The 16,295-nt window shown below is 47.2% G+C and overlaps 1 protein-coding gene across 2 annotated transcripts in view; it reads right to left on the reverse strand.

Moving 5' to 3' along the window:
• LOC143960046 (protein NDNF-like) overlaps window positions 1–16,295 on the reverse strand; it is an 83,161-nt gene that overhangs the window by 19,921 nt on the left and 46,945 nt on the right. The window lies entirely within an intron of this gene.

A 16,295-nucleotide genomic window follows, 5' to 3' on the forward strand; every position in this document is an offset into this window, starting at 1 on the left:
TCAGCTCTCGAGAGGGAACTCCACGGCAAATTTATTAAAAAAAATTGGCGTGGGTTCCCCCTCCGAGAGCATACCAGGCCCTTAGGTCAGAAAAAACGGCGTGGGGGTCCCCCCAAGATCCATACCAGACCCTTATCCGAGCACGCTACCTGGCCGGCCAGGAAAGGGGGTGGGGACGAGCGAGCGCCCCCCCCCCCTGAGCCGTACCAGGCCGCGTGCCCTCAACATGGGGGGTGCCTTGGGGAAGGGGGGGCCGCGCGGCCCCCCCACCCCAAAGCACCTTGTCCCCATGTTGATGAGGATAAGGGCCTCTTCCCGAAAACCCTGGCCGTTGGTTGTCGGGGTCTGCGGGCAGGGGGCTTATCGGAATCCCTTTAATAAGGGGGCCCCCGGATACCGGCTCCCCACCCTATGTGAATGAGTGTGGGATACAATGTACCCCTACCCATTCACCTGTGAAAAAAAATAACACAGGGTTAAAATAGTTTATTGCACAGCTCCGGGGGTCTTCTCGCCGGACTCCTTCGCTATCTTCTGCTAGCTCTTTTACTAGCGGAGGAGCCCGGCTTTCTTCTTCGCCACCGCTGCCCTCTTTTTCCGACTTCGGGGTCTTGTCCCCCTCTTCGGTTCTTCTTGCCGGGTCACCATGCCTTCTTCTAGCTCTTTTACAAGCGGTGGCCCGGTCTTCTGTCGCCGTTGTCTTCTGGCCTTCTGTTCTTCTCTTTTCTTCTGGAGATGTTGCCTCGTCGCTGTCTCTGGTCACAATGACCGGACACGCGCCCTGCGGTGACTTATATAGGGACATCACCGGATTATGTCCCCGCCCATTATGATGTCACAGTCGCAGCATCCTCTGGGACTGTGACATCATAATGGGCGGGGACATCATCCGGTGATGTCCCTATATAAGTCGCCGCACGGCGTGTGTCCGGTCATTGTGACCGGAGACAGCGACGAGGCAACGAGAAGAGAAGAACAGAAGGCCAGAAGACAGCAGCAACAGAAGACCAGGCCACCACTTGTAAAAGAGCTAGAAGAAGGCGCGGTGGCCTGGCAAGAAGAACCGAAGAGGGGGACAAGACCCCCGAAGAGGGGGACAAGACCCCCAAAGTCGGAAGAAGAGGGCAGCGGCGGCGAAGAAGAAAGCCGGGCTCCTCCGCTAGTAAAAGAGATAGCAGAAGATAGCGGAGGAGTCCAGCAAGAAGACCCCCCAAGACGGAAGAAGACCCCTGGAGCTGTGCAATAAACTATTTTAACCCTGTGTTGTGTTTTTTTTTTACATTTTTTTTCACAGGTGAATGGGTAGGGTTACATTGTACCCCATACTCATTCACATAGGGTGGGGAGCCGGTATCCGGGGGCCCCCTTATTAAAGGGGGCTCCCGGATTCCAATAAGCCCCCCCGCCCGCAGACCCCTACAACCAACGGCCAGGGTTGTCGGGAAGAGGCCCTTGTCCTCATCAACATGGGGACAAGGTGCTTTGGGGGGGGGGCCACGCCCCCCCCAAGGCACCCCCCATGTTGAGGGCACGTGGCCTGGTACGGCTCAGGAGGGGGAGCACTCGCTCGTCCCCACCCCCTTTCCTGGCCGGCTGGGTAGCGTGCTTGGATAAGGGTCTGGTATGGATCTTGGGGGGGACCCCCACGCCGTTTTTTTCGGCGTAGGGGGTTCCCCTTAAAATCCATACCAGACCTAAGGGCCTGGTATGCTCTCGGAGGGAGAACCCACGGCAAATTTTTTTTAAATAAATTTGGCGTGGAGTTCCCCCTTGAGAGCTCATTCTCTGATTGGCAGCGGCAAAAGTCGCCTGGCCTGGGGCGACTTAAAGTCGTGTTGTAAGACGCCCCAAGTCATGTTCAGGTTGTGTCCAAGTTGCCTCCAAAAGTCGTGTTGAAAGTCGTGTTGCCCCTGTGTGAATGGACCCTTAGAGTAGAAGCAAACACTCTGAAATGACAAAGAGAAGAAAGAACAGGTGCGCCACACTAAGTGCAGTATTTAAAAAACACACTATTTAATCATTAAAAATCAAAGCCAAATGACTACTCACAAAAAATTGTCCCCGGTCCTGATGGGTTTACAGCCACGTACTTCAAAACCTTTACAGATACTCTAACTCCACACCTTACTAAGACTTTTAACTCCCTAACATCATCCACCCTTCCCTTCCACTGATTACTGGAAGCCCACGTTACAGTGATCCCCAAAGAGGAAAAAGACCCTACGTCAGTTAGTAATTACAGGCCGATATCCTTACTGAATGTCAACATAAAATTGTACTCCAAAATTTTAGCCTCCCGTCTTCTACCCTTCCTGCCCTCCCTGATAGGGAAAGACCAAGTATGATTTATCCCTGGAAGAGAAGCCAGGGATAACACAATCAAAGCCCTGAATATACACCACTGGATGACTAAACACAACCAGAAAGGGTTCTTTCTATCCTTAGACACGGAGAAGGCGTTTGACAGGCTGGCTTGGGACTACCTAGAAGCGGTCCTGAGACATATTGGCCTCCAGGATCAGATGTTTAAGGCCATAATGTTCCTATATTCAGCTCCAACCGCCAGGGTCCGTGTAAATGGCTGCCTGTCAAACGCCTTTTCAATTAGTAATGGAACAAGACAGAGATGCCCCTTCTCCCCAATTTTATTCATCCTAACTCTCGAACCCTTCCTCCAATGTCTCAGATCAAATGACAATATCAAAGGCTTTCCCATCGCTGATCGCACCTACAAGTTAGCCGCCTTGGCCGATGACATACTATTATTCCTGAAAGATCCACACACATCGATCCCAAACCTTCTGAAGGAGTTTAGATTCTTTCAGAATATCTCCAATTTTAAAATTAATTTTGCAAAATCACATGCCCTCAATATTTCCCTCACACCAGGTATGGTAACACAATGTAAGAACAATTTCCCCTTCCAATGAAAGCAAGACCAGATTAAATATCTAGGGATATACCTGACAACAAAAATCTCAGACATGTTTACAAAAAATTATCAGCCCATCCTCGCATCCATCACAAAAGACCTAAGTAAATGGAACAAAGCTAATTTTTCCTGGTTTGGAAGGGCTGCAATCTTAAAAATGAACGTACTTCCCCGCATTTTATATATCCTACAGACTATCCCCATTAGGCTCCCCCCGTCCTTTTTCCAATCATATAAACGAATATGCACTAGGTTTCTATGGAGCCAGAAAAGACCAAGAATAGCTTATGAACAACTAACAAAGCCAAAGGATAAAGGAGGCATTGGTCTCCCAGACTTACAGCATTACTATTGGGCCTGTCACCTTGCTAGAATAGTTGACTGGTCACTACATGGCCACTGTAAAGACTGGGTTACTCTCGAACACACATTCTCTCCTCTACCACTACGTTCTCTCCCTTGGACCTTGATCCGACATACCCCACAGATCCTGAAAGACCACCCCCTCATTGAACCCACACTTAAGTGCTTTGAAAACGCCTGTAGAAAATTACACATCTCCTCTAACCCTGGACCTCTAACACCTGTAAGGCTAAAGCCAGCATTCCCACCTGGTATGTCCACACACTTTCTAGCAGACATTTGGCAACATCCAGAGGTTCTATCTTATCATTTCTTTCGACTGGGTCGATTTCTAGAGCGCTCTTCCCTACCAGCTAATGGGGATAACAATCCCTTTCCCCTCTGGACGTATTTCCAGGTCAGGCATTTCCTACAAAAAGCAGATCGTGCCTCCGCCGTCTCTCGCCATCTCACTCCTTTCGAACAGCTATGCTCTCTCTCTACTCCCCAACAGCATGTAATCTCAACTATCTACAACTAGAGGTCGACCGATATATCGGCCGATATTTGCCGTTTTTTAAATAATCGGCATCGGCCGATTTTGCTGATAAAAAGCCGATTTAGAACTACAGCGGGACTTTGAAATTACTTCTGTAAGAAGTCAGTGTGAGTTGCCTGAGTCGTCATAGCAACACTTTCCTCCTCTCTGGGCAGACTGCCAAGAAAATAACTAAATGATACAATGTTTACACTTGAATGAATGAAATCATCTCTGTGTGTAGAAGTTCTCAGTTTAACCATTTAAAGACTAAATCTTTTCTGACACTTGATGCTTACAAGTAAAAATCCTGTATTTTCTGCCAGAAAATCACTTAGACCCCCCCAAAAATTATATATAATTTTTTAGCAGAGATCCTAGGGAATAAAATAGCGGTTGTTGCAATATTTTATGTCACACGGCATTTGCACAGAGGTCTTTCAAATGCATTTTTTTGGGAAAAAAATACACTATTTAAAAATAAAATAAAAACAGTAAAGTTAGCCCATTTTTTTTTTTCGTCCAAAAGTTTTGACTACCTGTTTTTATTTAATATATAGTTTTTTTTTGTTTTTTTTTATCTAAATCATACATACAAGTAAACTGATTGGAGGTTTGTTTTGTTTAATAAATGTTTAAATGTAAGAAATTTTCTGTATTTTCTGCTTTCACACTGGAGCGTTGATGTTTAGTGATGGACGAACTTCCGACGGGACGTTTCGCGAACGCGAAATGCGAACGGACCCAAACGTTCGCGAAACCGAACGTTCGCCGCGGGCCCCATTGACTTCAATGGGAGGCGAACTTTGCAAACCTTCATGTCGAATTTGCGGCCACGTGGTAATTATTAGGGGGTAAAACGTAGTCCCACCATCTGGACAATGACATAATACATGTATGAGGTGAATTTGGGATCGATAACTACAAGCATTTTTATTTTATTTGGGAAATTGTTCTAACAATTCAGGACTATGGAGCTAATGAAGGCAATGGAGGAGAGGGAAGGTCAGGGACCAGGGTAGGCAAAGAAGAGGGTGCAGGAGATGATCACCAGCAGCGTGACATACCGGAATGACACATGCACCGTGATAGAGGCATCTGACAGCAGCACCGTAATACAGAGCACTGACAGCAGCACCGTGACATACAGCGCTGACAGCAGCACCGTGACATACAGCGCTGACAGCAGCACCGTGACATACAGCGCTGACAGCAGCACCGTGACATACAGCGCTGACAGCAGCACCGTGACATACAGCGCTGACAGCAGCACCGTGACATACAGCGCTGACAGCAGCACCGTGACATACAGCGCTGACAGCAGCACCGTGATATACAGCGCTGACAGCAGCACCGTGACATACAGCGCTGACAGCAGCACCGTGACATACAGCGCTGACAGCAGCACCGTGACATACAGCGCTGACAGCAGCACCGTGACATACAGCGCTGACAGCAGCACCGTGACATACAGCACTGACAGCAGCACCGTAAGCAGCCCCAGGAGGAAGTCAGCACAGCACAGGGATGGTGTGATCCCCTCATAATAAGAACCCCCAGGAGGAAGTCAGCACAGCACAGGGATAGTGTGATCCCTTCATAATAAGAACCCCCAGGAGGAAGTCAGCACAGCACAGGGATATCATAAGCAGCCCCAGTAGAAATATGACACCGCTCAACCTCTTCAAAGAGGAGGGTAGGGGCATATAGTACGGTGTGCTTTTTTGGGTCAAGGAAGTGAGCCAAATGAATTAAGAAGGTCTGTGTGCTTGATTAAAAAAATAGTTTATAGACATATACATGGTCTACTGGTCACATGTGTTGAATTCCTCCGAGATCCATGCCTCATTCATTTTTAGAAATGTGAGGTAGTTAACACTGTGGTGAGCTAGGCGAGTACGCTTATCGGTCACAATCCCCCCTGCTGCGCTGAACGTCCTTTCGGACAGGACACTGGATGAGGGGCAAGCCAACAGTTCGATTGCAAATTGGGCAAGCTCTGGCCAGAGGTCAAGCCTGCCCACCCAGTAGTCTAGGGGTTCATCACTCCTCAGAGCGTCCACATCGGCCGTTAACCCAATGTAGTCGGACACCTGACGGTCTAGGCGTTCCCTGATGCTGGATCCGGATGACACCTGTCGATGGGTCGGCTGAAAGAATGACCTCATATCCGAAGTCACCAACACATCTTCAAACCGGCCTCTTCTTGCAGGCGCTGTTGGATTGGTACCCGCAAATCCTTCTCTGGGAGTGGGAATTGCTCCTCTGCCAGCGCACGCAAAAGCAGAATGCAGCATTTCTCGAAGCAAGGCCTGGAAGTGCTGCATTCTGACAGCCCTCTGCGACGGCGGTAACATTTCCGCCATTTTGTGTTTGTACCGGGGGTCTAAGTACGTTGCCACCCAGTACTGGTCCTTGACCCTCATGCTTTTTATACGGGGGTCCCTATTAAAACACTGGAGCATGAAGGCCCCCATTTGCACTAAAGTGGAAGCGGTGTGGTGGCCTGGCTCCTGCTCATCATCCAGGATAATGTCGTCCTCTTCATTCTCCTCTCCCCATCCTCGCACAACAGGGATCCCAGAAAGGTTTAAAGCATGCTCTTCTTGCTCCTGCTCATCCGCCCCGGCACCATCCTCCTCTGACTCCTCATCAGACTCCTGTTGTTGACTTGTCTCAGATAGAGTAGCCCCCCCTGGGAATTCATCCAGCATTGCGACTTCCTCATCTTCCCGCTCCTGCTCCTCCACAGCCTGATCAATGACACGACGCAATGCACGCTCCAGAAAGAAGGCATAAGGTACCATGTCACTGATGGCGCCATGGCTGCGACTGACCAGTTTGGTGATCTCCTCAAATGGCCGCAGAAGTCTGCATGTGTCGCGCATGAGCAGCCACTGGCGCGGTGAAAAAAAACCCAGCTCCCCAGAACCGTTTCTTTCGCAGAGTTCATACAGGTAGACGTTAACTGCACGTTTCTGCTGGAGCAGCCTATCAAGCATATAGAAGGTTGAGTTCCATCGCGTCGGGCAATCGCAAATAAGACGTCTGACCGGCAGATGGTGTCGCCGCTGAATGTCAGCAAGGCGAGCCATGGCCGTGTAAGATCTTCTGAAATGGGCCGAGATTTTCCTTGCCTGCCGCAAGATGTCCTGGACCCCAGGGTATTTGACAAGGAATCGCTGCACGACCAAGTTTAAGACGTGTGCCATGCACGGCACGTGCGTGATTTTGCCCTGTTTCAATGCGCTAAGCAGATTGGCACCGTTGTCACACACCACTTTACCAACTGTCAAATTGAGCGGTGTTAGCCACTCATCTGCCTGTGAACGCAAAGCTGAAAGGAGTGCCGGGCCAGTGTGGCTCTTTGCTTCCAGGCACAACAGACGCAGCACGGCATGGCAACGTCTCACCTGGCATGTGGAATAGGTTCTGGGGAGCTTGGGCGGTGCAGTGGAAGAGACGCTAGCAGCGGAAAAGGAGGAGGCAGCTGAGGAGGAGAGGGAGGAGGATGGAGTAGGAGGAGGAGAAGAAGAGTCAGGCCTGCATGCAATCCGTGGCGGTAAAACCAAATCTACACGGGTGCCACGGGTTACATGCTTGACGGCCGTCAGAAGGTTCACCCAGTGGGCAGTAAAACTGATATACCTTCCCTGCCCGTGTTTGCTAGACCACGTGTCTGTGGTCAGATGTATCTTGGCACCGACACTGTGTGCCAGAGATACATTCACTTGCCGCTGAACATGGCCATATAGCTCTGGGATGCCCTTCTCTGAGAAATACTTCCTTCCTGGGACCTTCCATTGTGGTGTTCCAATGGCCACAAATTTGCGAAAGGCCTCCGAGTCCACCAGTTTATATGGCAGTAGTTGGCGGGCTATGAGTTCTGACAAGCCAGCCGCCAACCGTTGGGCAAGAGGGTTATCCGGCATCATCATTTTTTTACGCTCAAACATTAGGCCCACGGAAGCCTGCCTTTTTGCAGAAAAATGTGAGCTTGGCGTGATGGAAGGTGGAGTGGAGGACAATTGTGAGGAGAGAGGAGAAGGAGAAGTAGAAGACGAGGCTGGACGGTGAGAGCCTGCAGTGTGGCTTTGTGTGTTCCGTTGCTCCCACTGGGCTCGGTGATGGCTGCTCATGTGCCTTCTTAAGGCGGTCGTCCCTAGGTGAGTATTGGGCTTACCGCGACTAACGCGTTGACTGCAAAGATTGCAGATGGCAACGCTATTGTCAGCAGCGGACACGTTAAAAAAAGCCCACACTGCGGAGCCATGTGCCGGTGTCCTGGGAGCGCCAGATGTGACCGTACATGGTCGATGACTCGCTCCTGATACATTTGCAGTCTGCTTTGTCCCTGCTGTGCAATGTAAGTCATTGCTGCTTCTCCTCCCTATCTGCTGGTCCATATCTCCCTCTGAACTCCCCTCCTCTTCCTCTCTTGTGGGCACCCACGTGACATCACTAGACACGTCATCATCAACGTCACCTTCCCCACCGCTATAAGTAGAGATCTCGGAGTAGGCAGCAACACCGGGGACCAACCTCCTCCTTGGGCTGATCTGGGTACTGGCGTCAGACTGCTGAGTAGCGCTTGTTGCTACCTCCTCTTCCTGATCCAATACCAAGAGTGGCTGCGCATCAGAAATGTCCTCTTGATATGGATCGGAAAATAATTCCAGTGACTCAAGCGGAAGGTATGTGGTGGTGGTGGTGGTGGTCGTGTTGTTGGTGGTAGTGTCTTTGGGGGTGCACATAGCAGAGAGTGAAGAAGAGGGTGCAGATCGAGAGGATGAGGAGGGTGCAGAAGAGTAAGGCTGAGCGAGCCACTCAACCAAGTCTGGTGCATCCTTTAAAGTAATTGAACGCACCTTCTGCAACTTCCCACTTTGGCTCAAGCCTGTTGCTCCTGCCCTACCCCTACCACCCCTGCGGAAGGGCCTGCCTCTTCCTCTGCATGTCATTTTTTAAATGACCCTGTGACAAAACTCTTAGTCCCTATACCGCTGAAGGACTGCTGCAGTATAGGTGAGCGGTCAGCAGTGGTGCACGTCAACCCTATCTATTGTGGACCTATAGCGGTCCTTACAGAACAGCAGACTGTACCGCACTCAAGCCTATGTACCGTAGCACCCTATACCAAGTTACCAGTCCTTATAAGAACTTTTGTGGACCAAGCAGGTTGTGTATTAGTGTTTAGCAGACTGTACGTCAGTCCCTATACCGCTGAAGGACTGCTGCAGTATAGGGCAGCGGTCAGCAGTGGTGCACGTCAACCCTATCTATTGTGGACCGATAGCGGTCCTTACAGAACAGCAGACTGTACCGCACTCAAGCCTATGTACCGTAGCACCCTATACCAAGTTACCAGTCCTTATAAGAACTTTTGTGGAACAAGCAGGTTGTGTGTTAGTGATTAGCAGACTGTACGTCAGTCCCTATACCGCTGAAGGACTGCTGCAGTATAGGTGAGCGGTCAGCAGTGGTGCACGTCAACCCTATCTATTGTGGACCGATAGCGGTCCTTACAGAACAGCAGACTGTACCGCACTCAAGCCTATGTACCGTAGCACCCTATACCAAGTTACCAGTCCTTATAAGAACTTTTGTGGACCAAGCAGGTTGTGTATTAGTGTTTAGCAGACTGTACGTCAGTCCCTATACCGCTGAAGGACTGCTGCAGTATAGGGCAGCGGTCAGCAGTGGTGCACGTCAACCCTATCTATTGTGGACCGATAGCGGTCCTTACAGAACAGCAGACTGTACCGCACTCAAGCCTATGTACCGTAGCACCCTATACCAAGTTACCAGTCCTTATAAGAACTTTTGTGGAACAAGCAGGTTGTGTGTTAGTGATTAGCAGACTGTACGTCAGTCCCTATACCGCTGAAGGACTGCTGCAGTATAGGGCAGCGGTCAGCAGTGGTGCACGTCAACCCTATCTATTGTGGACCGATAGCGGTCCTTACAGAACAGCAGACTGTACCGCACTCAAGCCTATGTACCGTAGCACCCTATACCAAGTTACCAGTCCTTATAAGAACTTTTGTGGAACAAGCAGGTTGTGTGTTAGTGATTAGCAGACTGTACGTCAGTCCCTATACCGCTGAAGGACTGCTGCAGTATAGGGCAGCGGTCAGCAGTGGTGCACGTCAACCCTATCTATTGTGGACCGATAGCGGTCCTTACAGAACAGCAGACTGTACCGCACTCAAGCCTATGTACCGTAGCACCCTATACCAAGTTACCAGTCCTTATAAGAACTTTTGTGGACCAAGCAGGTTGTGTATTAGTGTTTAGCAGACTGTACGTCAGTCCCTATACCGCTGAAGGACTGCTGCAGTATAGGGCAGCGGTCAGCAGTGGTGCACGTCAACCCTATCTATTGTGGACCGATAGCGGTCCTTACAGAACAGCAGACTGTACCGCACTCAAGCCTATGTACCGTAGCACCCTATACCAAGTTACCAGTCCTTATAAGAACTTTTGTGGAACAAGCAGGTTGTGTGTTAGTGATTAGCAGACTGTACGTCAGTCCCTATACCGCTGAAGGACTGCTGCAGTATAGGGCAGCGGTCAGCAGTGGTGCACGTCAACCCTATCTATTGTGGACCGATAGCGGTCCTTACAGAACAGCAGACTGTACCGCACTCAAGCCTATGTACCGTAGCACCCTATACCAAGTTACCAGTCCTTATAAGAACTTTTGTGGAACAAGTGAGTTGTGAATGTTTAGCAGACTGCAGCAGAAGGGCAGCAGTCAAGTATAATATCCTTTCTATATTTGGAAGAAAGAATATTATACATGTACAAGCCTATTACTGTACCACTGATACCAGTCCTGAAAAGAACCTTTGTGGAACTAATAATAACAGCAAGTCTTTAAAATTACCCTCACTGCCTGACAACACTGCTTCCTTCCTGTCCCTATACAAATTGGCAAAAAAAGAGAACGATTAGTGGTTACTGGAACAGCTCTTTTGTGGACCTTGATAGTAACAGCTAATGATGATGATGATGATGATGATGATGAAAGACTAATCTGGCTGTCCCTGTAGCATACACCGTCCTTTCCCTTTCTCTAAACTAACAAAAGACACTCAGGCTGCTGCAAGAATCAGCAGCACAGCAAACCTATCAACACCTAACACCTATACCAGTCCTGAAAAGAACTTTTGTGTACCAAATAGCTAGTGGTTTATCTCTCCCTACTCCACACAGGAACCTGTCCCTATCGTAACAGAAGAAAGAATGTAAAATGGCCACCGGATCGGGTGTATTTATAGGTTAGGGGGAATGTACAAGTGTCCATGTGCTGTCATGTCTCAATTGGCTGTCCTGTATCACATGATAAACGTGTCACCAAAGGTTAAAGTTCTTGTATACATTAAACACGTAAGTCCGCCGCGGCGAACGACGGAAAAAGGCGTTCGAACGTGCGGACCGCGAATGTCGGAAATTCGCCGCGAAACGACCGCCGGGCGAACCGTTCGGCCATCACTATTGATGTTAAAACGCAAGTTTTAGCGGCTCTTTACCATCATTTTAGCGGTGCTATTTGGCTGCTAGTGGGGCACATATAACCCAGCTAGCGGCCAAGGAAGAGGTTAAATGCGCCCATGAAGCACTGCTGCCAAATCGCATTGCATGCGCTTCGGCAGTGGTGCCCATTCATATCAATGGGCAGGAGTGGTGGAGGAGCGGTATACACCACTCCAAACGTGCTGCTTGCAGGACTTTTTTTTAAGATCCTGCCAGCGCATCGCCTCAGTGTGAAAGCACTCTGTCTTTCACACAGACTGCAGGGGAGCCATTTTGCAGGCACTTTACAGGCGCTATTTTTAGCCCAAAAGCGCCTGAAAAACGCCCCAATGGGAAAGGTGTGTTAGATCAAGGGGGATTAAAAAAATAATAATAATAAATAAAAAAGGAAAAAAATAAATAAATAAAATAAAATCGGCCTAACATATCGGCCCAAAAAAATCGGCATCATATATCGGCTATCGGCCGCCATGATTTCTAAATATCGGCATCGGCCAGAGAAAAACCCATATCGGTCGACCTCTATCTACAACTTATTCTCTGCTAAAATCTTGATGAAAACTAACAAATCAAGTGTAAACTGGGAAAGAGACCTGCAAATAGAGATGACACAATGGGAACATATAGCTACACTAGCTCAGAAAGGTTCACTCAATGTCTCGATTCAGGAAAACAGTTATAAAATTCTAATGCGCTGGTATAGAACCCCAGTAATTCTCCACAAATATAATCCCGCCTACTCTGAAAAATGCTGGCGATGCTCCAGGGACACAGGTACGTTAGTACATATTTGGTGGACCTGTCCTTTAATTCAGCCATTTTGGACTCAAGTTCGAGAACTGACATCGCAAATTTCTTCATACACCCTGGAGCACACCCCATCTCAACTCCTCCTCCACCATTCATGCCTACCGACACACCACTACCGAAGAACACTGATACCACCCGTTAAATGCTGCCAAAATGTGCATCCCTCTTTATTGGGGTTCCACCCAGGCTCCAACTATCTCTGAATGGCTCAGACGGGTAGAAAAAATTGCGAAAATGGATGAGTTAATTTCCATAGCCAAGGACTGTCCTACTAAATTCTCACACACGTGGGCATGTTGGTCCCACTTTCGCACCACAACCAAATTTAAACTACTAACAAACCAATCCCTGATGAACCAAACACCCTAAATCATTTGCACGCCTTAACGACCCGGCTCACTAGTCATGAAGCTTGAGAGGATGACCCTCCCTCCCCCACACAAGGGGAGATTGAGAGAGGACCGTACACGACCTTATAAGCCAACACCCTAACAAACACAGCCCTAGTGCCTTAACCCTTCCCATAATAGCGGAGACTGCGAGGCAACTTAATATTCCCTATCCCTTCCCTTAATCCCATCCAGCACTCCCCCTCCCCCCACTACCCCATCCCTCCATTCCTTACCCACCCCCCCCCTTTCGGTTCGCCCCCCCCCCCTTTTTTTTTTCTCTCTCTCCTCTTCTCTTTTTTTCCCCTTCTTTTCACCTCCCCCTCTTGGGTTTACAACCCAATTCTCTATATATATCAACTAAGATTCCAGCTCACCCATTATTGAGTTATCACCAACTTCGACCCTGTAGTTGTTAAAAGGACCTACTCACTCAGAGTTGGAAATTTTCCCATGAACAAGCAAACACCCGATTTCAGAGACGCAAAACACGTAAGTTGATATTAGCTCCAAGTAGAAGATCTGACAAGGGGTTAAACACGACCATTTAGCAAAATAACCATGACCGAACCTCATGTCTTCCTCATACCACACTCTGTTGTATTAAACTGTAACGTTTTCACTGCAACTACTGTTACCAATTATTGCTGTTCACCATTGTTGTTTAAAACTTTATATTGGATATTACTGCCGTTGGCATTGAGTTATAATACAATGTAAACCAGATTTTTACTTTTCAATAAAAATTTATGGAAAAAAAATAAAATAAAAAATTGTATGAATAAAGGCATGTAAATATTTACAGAGTGACACAGTGCTTCTGCGGCCCAAGCTGCTGTCCTGTTGGTATACGACCAGGCTAGTATAGTATACAGTGGTGTGAAAAAGTGTTTGCCCCCTTCCTCATTTCCTGTTCCTTTGCATGTTTGTCACACTTAAGTGTTTCGGAACATCAAACCAATTTAAACAATAGTCAAGGACAACACAAGTAAACACAAAATGCAATTTGTAAATGAAGGTGTTTATTATTAAAGGTGAAAAAAAATCCAAACCATCATGGCCCTGTGTGAAAAAGTGATTGCCCCCCTTGTTAAAACATACTATAACTGTGGTTGTCCACACCTGAGTTCAATTTCTCTAGCCACACCCAGGCCTGATTATTGCCACACCTGTTCACAATCAAGGCATCACTTAAATAGGAGCTGCTTGACACAGTAAGGTCCACCAGAAGATCCTTAAAAGCTACACATCATGCCGAGACCCAAAGAAATTCAGGAACAATTGAGAAAGAAAGTAATTGAGATCTATCAGTCTGGAAAGGGTTATAAAGCCATTTCCAAAGCTTTGGGAATCCAGCGAACCACAGTGAGAGCCATTATCCACAAATGGCGAAGACATGGAACAGTGGTGAACCTTCCCAGGAGTGGCCGGCCGCCCAAAATTACCCCAAGAGCGCAGCGACGACTCATCCAAGAGGTCACAAAAGACCCCACAACAACGTCCAAGGAACTGCAGGCCTCACTTGCCTCAGTTAAGGTCAGCGTTCATGCCTCCACCATCAGGAAAAGACTGGGCAAAAATGGCCTGCATGGCAGAGTTCCAAGAAGAAAACCACTGCTGAGCAAAAAGAACATCAAAGCTCGTCTCAATTTCTCCACAACACATCTTGATGATCCCCAAGACTTTTGGGACAACATTCTGTGGACCGATGAGACAAAAGTGGAACTCTTTGGAAGGTGTGTGTCCAAGTATATCTGGCGTAGAAGGAACACTGCATTTCATAAAAAGAACATTATACCAACAGTAAAATATGGTGGTGGTAGTGTGATGGTCTGGGGCTGTTTTGCTGCTTCAGGACCTGGAAGACTTGCCGTGATAAAAGGAACTATGAATTCTGCTGTCTACCAAGAGATCCTGAAGGAGAATGTCCGACCATCTGTTCGTGTACTCAAGCTGAAACGAACTTGGGTTCTGCAGCAGGACAATGATCCTAAACACACCAGCAAGTCCACCACCGAATGGCTGAAGAAAAACAAAATGAAGACTTTGGAGTGGCCTAGCCAAAGTCCTGACCTGAATCCTATTGAGATGTTGTGGTATGACCTTAAAAAGGCCGTTCATGCTCGAAAACCCTCTAATGTAACTGAATTAGGACAATTCTGCAAAGATGAGTGGGCCAAAATTCCTCCAGGATGCTGTAAAAGCCTCATTGCACGTTATCGCAAACGCTTGGTTGCAGTTGTTGCTGCTAAGGGTGGCCCAACCAGTTATTAGGTTTAGGGGGCAATCACTTTTTCACACAGGGCCATGATGGTTTGGATTTTTTTTCACCTTTAATAATAAACCTTCATTTACAAATTGCATTTTGTGTTTACTTGTGTTGTCCTTGACTATTGTTTAAATTGGTTTGATGTTCCGAAACACTTAAGTGTGACAAACATGCAAAGGAACAGGAAATGAGGAAGGGGGCAAACACTTTTTCACACCACTGTAGTATAGTCTTTATAGTTCACATCTTATGCATTTTTAAATGTATATATTTTTTCATTAAAGATTCTCTTATAGAGCTTTTAATATATGTATTTTCTCCCATGTCAAGATAGTCTTTGTGTGTTTTGTATCTCATGTGTTGTATTATAGCTAGACTCTCTGCATCTTCACATCTGTTGACAATTTGTAACCAATCACCTGATTTCAATTGAACACATTGTTGATTGGAGAGGAGCAGTAGTCATGTGATAGTCTCTTATGTATAAATGTTCATGCTTTTCAACATATATGTGTACTGTGAACAAGGCTTATCGCTGAAACTAGTCTGCTGCTGACTGTACTCTTTACAATAAATACGCTTGATGTTATGGAGTTGCTGGCTGCTTCTTTTTCTTGATGACCGTTTGTCTATTGGTGTGTGGGAGGACACCTCGGCTTGGACACCCTGATGGCAAACTTCCAAAGTAAGACTTTGTTTTCCACTGTTCTGAGCCATACAACATTTGATCAAATCTTTATGTAGAGCAACAATTATTATTTTTTTGGATCCTCAAAGAGTTCTTTGCCATGAGGTGCCATGATGAACTTCCAGTGACCAGTATTATAGAGTGAAAGCCATAACACCAAATTTAACACACCTGCTCCCCATTCACACCTGAGACCTTGTAACACTAACGAGTCACATTACACCGGGGAGGGAAAATGGCTAATTGGGCCCAATTTGGACATTTTCACTTAGGGGTGTACTCACTTTTGTTACCAGCAGTTTAGCCATACATTTTCTGTGTGTTGAGTTATTTTGATGGCACAGCAAATTTACTCTGTTATACAAGTTGTACACTCACTACTTTACATTGTAGCAAAGTGTAATTTCTTCAGTGTTGTTGCATAAAAAGATATGTAAGATAAAATATTTATAGAAATGTGAGGGGTGTACTCACTTTTGTGAGATACTGTATATTTGGAAATTTGACAAGCAAAGGGACCAATAACATATCAGGAAAACTGGCCTGCTGAGAAGCAAGTTCCTTTGCCATGGTAACAAAACCTTGGTTGAGTCCTTCTCTTCTACTGCTACTCAAAATTATGTCCCGATGCTGTATGCAATTTCAGGAAACTTCCTAAATTTGCATACAGCTATTAGATAAAGATACGTGTAAACAGGCAGGAGGCTTTTTTGCTATAGTTGCTATATTATCAGACTATAGGGAATTACATTTAAGTGGGCAGGGATTTTGGGATGCAGCTGAAATGT

The sequence above is a fragment of the Lithobates pipiens genome, unplaced genomic scaffold (genome assembly GCF_037356315.1).
Source record: "Lithobates pipiens isolate NorthernLeopardFrog02 unplaced genomic scaffold, aLitPip1_a1.2 Scaffold_8, whole genome shotgun sequence".
NCBI lineage: Eukaryota > Metazoa > Chordata > Amphibia > Anura > Ranidae > Lithobates > Lithobates pipiens.